At 42.7% G+C, this 10,783-nt stretch overlaps 1 protein-coding gene across 1 annotated transcript in view; it reads right to left on the bottom strand.

Annotated features, from left to right (window-relative positions):
* LHFPL6 (LHFPL tetraspan subfamily member 6) overlaps positions 1–10,783 on the bottom strand; it is a 141,286-nt gene that overhangs the window by 35,228 nt on the left and 95,275 nt on the right. The gene's annotated exons all lie outside the window — the stretch shown is intronic.

The raw sequence follows: 10,783 nt of genomic DNA, 5'->3' as shown, positions 1-10,783 counted from the left end.
AATGTGGCTTACTGGTGGGCAAAAAGATTGTCAAAGGGCCACCTCCTCCTGGGTACCCAGTGAATCACCTAGGGAAAATTAAAACCGTAGTCCAGGTCAGGCTGTTTTAAGCCCACTGCGAATCCAAAACGACCCAAACACGTCAGGAGTGCAGCCTGCATACATCAAGAGAACAAGGGCATCCTACCAGCAATCTGGCAGCCCACCGAATCCCAGAGGGGTAGGCAGAGCCAAGGGGACCCACAGAGGGGACCCACAGTGCTGCCCATGGCTGAGAGCGGCTGTGGAGCAACGGGGTAAGTTGGGCTGACGAAATAGCTTTAGAGGCAACTGCACAGAAATTATACAAGGAGGGCACTATCAGCTGCAAATGTGACATTGAGGGATAGTCAGACGCATATGAAATAGGAGCAGGATGAAGGCTAAAAGCTGAAGGGGCACCAGCTTTCAAGAACATGGGAATAGCTTCTATGTTAAAGGCAGTTAAAAGGCCAAGGAGGAAAAGATTGTGATAGGAGCCATAAACTTAGATTACTTGCACCAATAAGGGAGAATAAACTGTTGTGTAATATGAAGGGGCCCTCCAGTCAAAAGGCAATTGGTGTTGGAAAAGAGGTTTCTTAAGAGATAATCCCTTCTCAGTTCTCTGATATACAGCCTTGCTACTGTACTACCCAAATTCGTTTGTTATAATGACCTGCCTAACTGCCTAATAAGTATCATTCCGTCTGTCATCAGAAAAGGAGTTCATGACTGCAATAAAAAGCTTGGATGCAATTCAGCAATCCAAAACACCACAGCTCTAATTTATTCATTCATTTAGTTTTCAGTGGTGCAATGACGCCGGCCACAATGGTATTACATGAGGCTGGTTTAAGTATCCAGGAGAGCTCAGAGAGCGGAAAATTCAATTCCCATTGCCATGGTGAGCGATGTATACCACTGAAGGGAGCTTAACTCCCAGGGCAAGAAGGGTGGTCTCCCTGCAATATTCCCTTTGAACACAGGCACTGTACTCACAAAGAGCATTATCAACACTCAGAACTCATTACTCCTACAGGAGGTGAAGATGCCTCCAAATCTCATCTGGGTGGAAACCCCTCCCAGCTAGTGGCAGTGCTGGAAATATGCTGCTGACAATTGTCAGATAGATTTATTGTATCACGCATTGCGAAAAGTCCTCCGCAAAGCTGTGCAAAGGCAATGTTTTCTAATTCTTTGTGAACTATCACGAGACGGGCTTTCTGAGGGCTCCCCCACCATTACCATGTCACTCAGCTGACAATAATTCAGCTGGTTTGGGATACTTCCCAAACACAAGATGGTGTAGAGATGCAAACAGCTTTCTCTACTGATTCTTTGCATCATACAATGCAGTTGGGTGGACAGTTGGTAACATTAATGTCCCTCCTACCCCTACCCTACCAAGGGGTGCAGCTTGCCTTCCCTCTGCAGAGCCATAGTCAAAGGTGTCTTTGACACCCACCTTCTGGTGCCCACCTTCATGGGGTGCTGAAAGCAGGGGTGCACGAAGCATCACACATCGGTGCTTGCTGCATGTACAGAGGCTGCTGTGCCACGAATCAGGATGGAGTTGCGTTGTACCCAGCTGTACATAGCTCCTGACAGGTCTACAAGCACTAGTCAAGACAATGTTGTTCGCAGAACTGTATAAAAGAAGAGTGGCTTCCATGTTCAATTACATTTAAGCCTTCCCCAGTGATTAAATCTGTCTCTTTGCTTGTCTCTGTCAGTTAAAACACTTCTTGTATGTAAAAAGTGACTGTTGCAAATGAATGATGTAGATGAGTCTCAGTAAAATTCTCCCATCAGTAGGGTTTATGAAAAGTGAGGACAGAGAAACTGGGATTTATGTTCTCTTCCGAGGGGTCCTCCAGGCTGGAATCCCCTTGGTGTGCATCCTGCCTTTGCTAAGAAGCCCTTCTGCTATGGGAATGCTATGCTTTTTTCCTCCAGCTCTTGAAATCAAGGACAACCCTTATTCTGTTATGACTACCTAGAGCAAATCCCCCAGCCAGATGTCTTTCCTCAGACAGGTGATGCTTTTACCAGCAGAGCCGTAACACAGATAGTTTTTAATGGGAGTGGGAAGAGAGAAAGGCAGCGTGATATTTCACTTAAATACCAGTTCAAATCAAAAGTTAGGGCTGAGCTGTCTGCAAGAATAATCTGCCTCATACCAAGATGAGAGACAATGAAAGAAGGTCAAGGTAAGTCAAACTGTTTTGCATTTGTGGCAGGGGAAGCGTTTGCCCCGGGGTTGCCGCAGCTCAGTTGATATGGGGCAACTAGTCAAGCCCTGCATATTTCAGTGTCGACACAATGCCTGCATTTCGTGGATATTTCCAGTGAGTCCATCCTGCAGTCCCCAGGGTTGCTAGCGAGGGGCTGACTACACGCAGATCCTGTGGAAGACAAGGGTGACTTCTGTGTAACCTTGTTCCGGCTGTGGAAATACCTGCTCAGTTTTCACTGACGCTCCTCAGTGGGGAGGTGGGAAACTGGATGATCCCTTCAACAGCATTTCCAGGTGAAATTTTAGAGCAGAGGTGTCCAGAAGCAGTCCTTCCACTGAGGGCATTGGGCACCAGTGGCTGCTATTTGTGAGCAATGAAGAAGAAATGAAATGCTTAGGAGTTTCACTTAGCTTAACGTAGTTGTGAAAGATTCCCATTTTGCCCATAGTAGAAGTGAAAGAAAATAATCACAAGGTTTCCTGCCTTAAGCTGCGATTTTATTTAAATAAGACCTGCTTTTCCTGAGTTTCAGTAGAGGCAGATCTTATCTGACACATTTCAGGTGAGCTAGTGTGACTGATTATGTACAGATGGAAGAAGCTGGGGACAAAGAGTAGAAAAAATAAGACATTAATATACAGCAAATCCAATTTCAGCTCTTGGAAAGAATATTGCTTTCTCCAGGGAGCAAACAAAATGCTTATGTGAGAAATAAAATAAAATAAAAGATCCAGAGAGTTTATTATGTGTGGGTCTCTGTCCTCACCTCGCCAGCAAAAAAAAAAAAAAAAAAGAGTTAATGCTGCTGCTTGACACTGGCTTCACAGCCAAGGAGATTATCCTGATCCTGTTATGGACGTGGGAGCACAGCAGCACCTTTCCTAAAAGGCGGGGACGGGACAGGCGGCTGAGCCAGCCCGCTCCCTGCCTCCTGCAACCACAGGCTTGATGGATGGAGCTAAATTAGGTCAAATAACTGCAACAAAGGCAGGCAACGTGGCTCAGAAAAACAGTGCGGACGAGGAGCAGGAGCCCTGTGCCTGATTTCAGGGGAGGCTGCGGTGTGCGCGGGGGTTGGGTTCGATTTCTGCCCGAACTCTCGGGAGAAATGCATTATCTATCGGTGTCACTTTGCCAATTATTTTAATGCGATACTTTACCAAATGAGAGTGTAGGGTTTATTACTGCATTAAATGATAAGCCTAAGGTCTTCGTCGAGGGAGAGGAGACTCGGTCTGAAGCAGCACACCCAGGCCCTGCCAGGTCCCGCGGCAGCTGGTGACTGAATGCACTGCTTCCAACAGCTGTACCCCCATTTCTTCCCTGCCCTCCCCCTTCCCCGTCTCGAACTTCCAGCAAGGAATTCTGCCTTTGTCATCGTTCAGGGCGTTGGTGAACTCTAACCCCCCTCCAGCAGCCCCATGCTATGTGTGGAAGCAACCTCCTCCAACTCCCCGGCAGGATCAGGCCCCAGGGCTGGCCCCTGCCTGTGCCTCGATGTGTGACAGGGCTCTTCAGCATAAAAACAGGCTGGGGATTTGCAGCCAATGGGATGGTATCGTCAGAGGATTTAAAGCATTAGTAGGAGGGAGAATGGGATTAATGGATGTTCCTTCATTTCTAGGCTATCACTCCGTCAAGCACAGCCAAGCCTAGGTGACACATCGGCACCAAAAATGTGGGAAGATGCAGAAGAGGCCTTGTTTCAGCGACACTGAAGTGTCTGAATAATGGTGTTTATTTTCTCCCTCTGATTTTCTTAAGCACATTACAAAAATAACATCAGTTCCTAATTTCCGTTTCTAGATGTTAAAAATGCTGTGAGGGGTACCTGCTATGCAACCTGCTCTGCGACTCAATTACACTACAACTACGGCTGTGAAGTCTGATCTACATGCACATTTTCAGATACAAGTCAGCAGGATCAAAACACAGTTTCTGAAGGTGGAAAATTTTGTGGGGGCAGCTTTTAGGCTGTGGTAGTTTCAGGGCTTCAGGGCACAAGAGCTGGACTACAAGGGTGGAGAAGCTTTTGCCAAATTTCGGTGTGTTTTGGCTCATGCCTGCATTAAGAAAGAGATCACAGCCATCAATGGTTGTGGAAACCAGATGCTACTGTTTGGTTATTGAGGTTTTATTTCCAGGAAGCATGTAAATCCTCTATTTTATCAATGCATCTTCTTTTTCTAGTATGAGTGACAGATGGAGTAAGTGGAAATTGCATAATAAAATGAGCAGAAGTTGATATCAGTTTGAATTTGTTCAGACACTGATGATTATCTCGTGCTTTGAATAATAGACATATGCATGTCTCTCAATAAAGCAGCAGTCTTTGAGCCACCGTGTCACAGCTGCAAATTTTCCAAAGTTTTCCAATTAAAATAACTGGTTTAGCCACCAAAACCTCACAGGGTTGTGGTATCTCAGAAAATTAGGCAGCCCTGACTTTTCAGGACTCGCTGACTCTTTCGCATTAACATCAAAGTCCCACAAATGCAAAACCCACTGTGGGTTTTATAGCATGTAAACAGTCAAATTAATCTGGAGCTCGCTGAGAGATTAACACAAAAGAGCAGAAAGTTGCAAAGCACGGTTTAATTATATCATCACACTCCACAATGACCAGCAGATGGATTGTGAAGGTTCAGCGTTATTAAAGTCCTGGATTACGCTTCTTTTGGTAGAGAGACAATATTCGCATGTAGTATCAAGTTCACTGAGTAATAATAATTATTATTATTACATGGCTCGGATGCAGTGTGATCAGTTTATGTGGGCAAGCACCCATGTTTTAGATTTCTAGCACTCAAAAACACTGGATAGAAATAACCTAGCTAAAGAGCCAGTGTTGCCAGATAGTGCAGAGACAAACACACCTGGACACCACCAAGAGCATGATCCACTCCAAAATCAGACCTGCCTACACCAGATCTGGGCCTAAGCTGTTATTATCCATGAAGTCCAGCTGGGGTTGTGCCCAGTGACTGATGGGCAATAAGATTAATTTTACTTTCTGAGTCGCTTGAGGGCTGCAGGCTGCTGGGGCTGATCAGTCAGGCCAGCCTGTGAACTAGGCTGGCTTGCTGGGAAACGTTAAGAAAGCTGAACTTCAGAATGGCCTAAACCAAATGTATCGAAGTCACAAAAAAAAAAAAAAAACACAGACAGAGCTTGGAAAGGAGTGATGGGGACAAAAGGCAAGGGAAAGCTGAAACAGGAATGCTTGTAAACTAGGAAAATGCAACTTTTCTGAGCTAAATAGCAGTGAGACGTGAGATAACTGGAGGGAGCTGGAGGGGACATGGGGTGATGGGAGGAGAGGTCGTATCGGAACTTGAAGTGAGCACATGGGAACAGGAGACAAGCATGAATAAAGTGTCAATTCAGACTATTAATGAAGAGTCAAGAAAGTAAGAAGTAAAGGATGCTTCATCCTCATCCTGTGTGCTGGGCGGCCACACCACGTACCACTTTGAAGAGTTAAACCTTTCCTCCAGGGACATCTAACTCCCCTTAGCACCAACTTGGTGTGCTCCTGGGGAAAACCACAGATCCAGAAGGCAGTCCAAAAACTTTTCACAATTCTGCTGGTTCAGGAGTACTTTTAAGTGATCAGAGAGGCCATTTATGTCTAACTCACTGCTCCTTAACTCCATCAAAATGGAACAAAATATTTCTAAGGCACATAAAATTCAGGTCGCGAGCTTCTTCAAAGACTTGAACAGTTCAGTTGCTATGGATCACTTTGTTATGAATCATTATAAAATCTGTGAGACTGCTTTTTGTTTATCCAAGAACAATCAAGACCTTCATCACAGGACTCCCTCTGTGCAAGATCAGTTGGTGTATTGAACAGTTTCGTATTGTGACATGAGCTTATTTTTTGAGAACACTTTTTCTTGTAATAGAGTATTAACTGCATATGCACAATACTGAAGCATGTTATTTTTCTGCATGGTTTTGTTTCCAGCCACGTTAACAGGCAGAAAAAAATACTTATCACTCACAAATGTCAGTTCTGAAAAATAACTCTAAATCATGCAACAAAAATGCTCTAAGAAAGCCCCTCACTGTTCCATTCATGCCCTGGAGCTTGCTGATTATTACATATAAAATACATGCTTATTCTAATAAAACGCATTAAGATTTTATGGCACAGTGTCTTGAAATCACTCCGAAACAACCCAGAAATGTCATTAGCAAGTGACTGTGCCATGTGAATTATAGCTTTTGCCCAGTGTATTATTTCATACTCTGAGAAATCTGATCTACTCGAATCATAATTATTTTCGTTTCCATCTAAACATTAACCTTGCTCCATCTACGGGTGAGTGACCAACCTGGCTCCAAGTTTGTTCCCCTTGGAGAGGGGAGCGCACGCTGGCCCATTAGGAAAACAAAGAGCCAGGCTCTGTTTCATGTTAAACTGAAAACATCTGGTAACATATTTCTTGTCATATTTGGTACACCCTGAACGGCTACTTTGAGATAGCAGGGCAAGCACTGGTATATCAGAGGAAAAGGGGTAATAATGTGTTATTTTCTCACTTGGCAAAGAAGATGCTAAATAAATCATGCGAATTATTCAGTGCTGAGGGACATGTTGCATTTTCTATTTCTGCTCTTTGCTCAGTCTGACATGACTTCAGTATAAACAGAGGTGGGGAAAAAGGCCTTTTTTAATCTCTGAAGTATGGCTTTCTCAATAATCATTGCAAATTGTTTTTTTTCTAGGTGAACAGTCAGAATCTGGGTCATTTAACACAAGGTTAAATCCCCATCTCCATCATCCCACAGCTTCCTCTAAAACTGGGCAGGCCTTCCCCATTTTACTCCTTATCATTTCTGCATCTCTCGGATCGGTGTGCAGAGATGAAGAGCTGTGCTAGCAATTCTCTCTGAGCCCTAACATCCCCTCAGAAGTCCTCAGGAAGAGGATGCTCATCGATGCTCCACTTAGGTGCAGCCACATCCTGCTGAAGAGAGTGTGTGGAGGAGGTCCAGCGTAAGCAGCATTCCCACAGATATTTATGCCTCCCTGATCGGAGCTCAGATCAGGCAAAAAATTATGACACCTGAAAGTACTCTACCAGAATAGCAATAAACATTAACTAATGCAACAGAGTGTCTGGCTTTCATGAAGCCTTTCTTCACAGGCACTTTAAGCAGAGGATTACAGTCCCCTCGACGTACTGTAAATCCTGACTGGCATGTTGGATACCATGAATCACATTCCTGCTCTGAGAGTTGCTGCCAGACAGCGACTGGTCCCTGAAGCAAAGGAAGAGAAATGCCCCCTCCCCGGCCTTGCCAGTGCTGGGTAAGCAAGGGCAGGGCTCGTTTTGCATGAGAGCTACGCGTCCATAAGTCTAATCAGCATTGTAAAAACATGGTTTCAATGTCTCGTTATGCTGCCCTCCTAACGTGTCCCAGCTGGCTTCCTCGGTCTGCTTCATCCCCATCATGAGAGACACTAAAATCATGCACAGTAACTTGGGAAAATCCCATCTCCCTCTCCATCACCACCCAAACCAAGCCAATGACTTGGCTTTTGCTGCATCCTGACTGTATGTTGGTACAAGAAAAACTATGCACGTTCTTAGCTTAACCCATGGACACAAACAGGGAGGGTAACTGTGGGGCCAGGACCCCACAGTGCACTGGAAACACAGCTGCTCTGCTTGTCTGAGAGGCTCACCCAAAAGAAGTCTGACACGGGGAGGGGGGTTTATTTTTTTCACTGTCCTTTATTGTCTTCCTGGAGTCACCCAACCACTTTCACAAACTCATGCACACTTGTGTTTGGGGGAAGGAAGGGTCTCAATCCATAGGTCTTTTCAAAGGCAAGCACTTTGTCTTACAGGCAGCATACACTTTGAAATGTATGTTGCTCTGAGTTGCAAAGTTAGACCAAATGTGAGGCTGGCCCGGGTATTTTAACTTAACTTCAGCTGAGATAAATGTGCCTTTCAGATGTTCTCATTACACCTGATCTGGCTAGGTGGATACTGCTCCTTTGGCAGTGATTACAAAACAGATTTTTTTTTAATCCTACAAATCACTATTACAAGTAGATCAAATATAAATAGATCAAATATAAACAGATGTAACACAATTACAACAGCTCCCATTTTGAGAAAGGCTGCTTGTCTCTCTAAGAGGCTGGTTACAGTATCAGCCAGATTAATATTTCTTCCTTGAAGTCTTGAATAATGACTCAAAATATAGTTAAATGTTATATTTATATTCCCCCAGAAATGATGAGCTTAAAACTTTGAGACATTACATAAGTACCATATACCATGTACTTCTAGCTTGAAACCAGAAAGCTTTAGTCAGTGTGGGCATTTATAATCCATTAATTTCCATATTGTGAAAAGTTCATCTGTCTGGTATATAGCCTTCCTTGTACAAGATATTGCAAAGTCATGTAAAAAACACAAATCTCTTGTAAACTAAAAAGAAAGGAAAGATTCCAGTGAAAAATGTAAACAGGAGAAATGGCTCAAAGACATGGAAGGAAATAAGTAATCTAAACAGCTGTTGTATTAGAAATGTAAAAATAATTTGAGACATAAGAGAAACACGATCCCCAGTGAGATCTGTGCAGCTGTGTAGATATAAAGATTTATAGATACGAAGTTCATATTGTGATGTCTTTTCCATTCGCAGAGATGCAGTCAACTTATGTCATATTTATTTTTTCAGAATAATGAAAGCAGCAACCCCAAAAATATGTTTCTAAGGAAATGTAATATTTAAATTTTATCACAATAGGTGAAAAGTACATAAGGGAAAGGTTGAAGAAGTGTTGGGGAAGGACAGAAAAGATGCTTAGAAGAGCAGACTGAGTCTAGTTCAACACTATCAGAGGTTCCATATTGATCTGGAAGTAAGGAATCCATCATCATAATTTCTGTAGTTATGGGACTCTTACTGCTAGAAGAACCTTGGATCGACCAAGATGAGGAACTCAATTACAGAAGATGGAATAAAATAGAATGGAAAAGGGCTCTATTGGGGTGTCTCATTTTTCAAAGAAGAAACTTTTTTCCCTTTCATTCTGAAATATTTCTTAGACTGAAAATGGAACCACTGCCCTAAAATCAGGGTGAAAGGCAAGGCCCAATGGGAAATGCCTAGGACATGTGAACTCCGGGATCACAGAATCACAGAATCATCTAGGTTGGAAGAGACCTCCAAGATCACCAAGTCCAATCTCTGACCTAACACTAACAAGTCCTTCACTAAACCATATCACTAAGCTCTACATCTAAAATGCATCTCATAACAAAACTTTCAATTTTGTTTCTCAGGGCTAAGTGCCCCATCAGACAGGTTAGGTACCCTTACGAGACGGATTCCTCTCTTTCTGGAATTGTTTGATCCTCCTGAAGTATAACATAAAAGTCTCACACCACAACTCAATGCTCACAGCTTTTTCACCTTTCACTTAACCTATAAAGTTTTGTTTGGTTTTGAAAAATCTTGAAAAATCTTAACGTTCAAAGTTTGATATTATTTTGAATTCTCAGAAATGGAAAATAGGAAACCATGTTGCTAAACAGGAAGCTTTTTTTCCCACAAGCTCTTCCTCATAGCAACTTGTAAGAATAAATCTCGATAGAACTGAAGTCAATTTTAAAACCTTTTACATTTTTTATCAGACATTCCTTTCTGGCATTTTTAAAGAAGATACTGCTTGTTCTGTCTAGCTTTTCCTTCCAAGTCGACACAAGGCTTCATGTGCTAAAATTCTTGTGGATTCTTCATGACTGAGTAGAAAGGCTTATTTTTATCTTTATTGAATTAGCTACATAAAAGCCAGAAGATCTTTTACATTTAACAATTTACAGTCAGATGCAGTGAGATAGTTGCAGTTTTACAGAGCATCCTTCAATAAATGGAATCCTAGCAAATGAAAGTTCAGCACTTAGAAATACGCATCTGTTCAAACTGTCATGTAAAATCTTTTGCCTTTAACTTCTGTTATATCAAAGTTTCCACTTGCATCTAGAGCTACAAAGTCAGACTGATTGCCAATGTTTGAAATGGATGAGTCCTTTAAAAGCTTTCTCCTTTAAAATCATATTATGCAGTCTTCAAAGCAATAACATCAGAGATATTAACAGCCCCAAAGGCTTTATTTTAAAGACCTCATAGAAAAAAGGAAATACTTTAATATTAAAAAGACTTCTGTATAACTCCTCGTTCAAGGCATAGGGGTAGAAACTCTTTTCAAAATATGTGAGCCATCTTTTGCTGCAAATCCTGGATCATCTCAGGCTGGGTGATAGATTGCATTAGCAACCCTTCCTTTGCTCCATCCTTGAAGAGAGACACCAACTGTGTTACTGTTGATGGCACAGGGACTGTGACAGCATCAATAAAGGAGGGGGTACCTTGGAAAGTGTAGCAATCAATATGCAAAATATAAATCGATCACATTTCTTTGCAGCTTTAATAGCTATTGCCTGCCAGCCTGAAGCTGTTCAGACTTGGTTAAGCATTCCTGATAGAACTTG

The sequence above is a fragment of the Anser brachyrhynchus genome, assembly GCF_964034855.1.
Source record: "Anser brachyrhynchus genome assembly, chromosome: 1".
Lineage (NCBI taxonomy): Eukaryota > Metazoa > Chordata > Aves > Anseriformes > Anatidae > Anser > Anser brachyrhynchus.
This window is presented reverse-complemented; position numbering and strand designations above follow the sequence as displayed.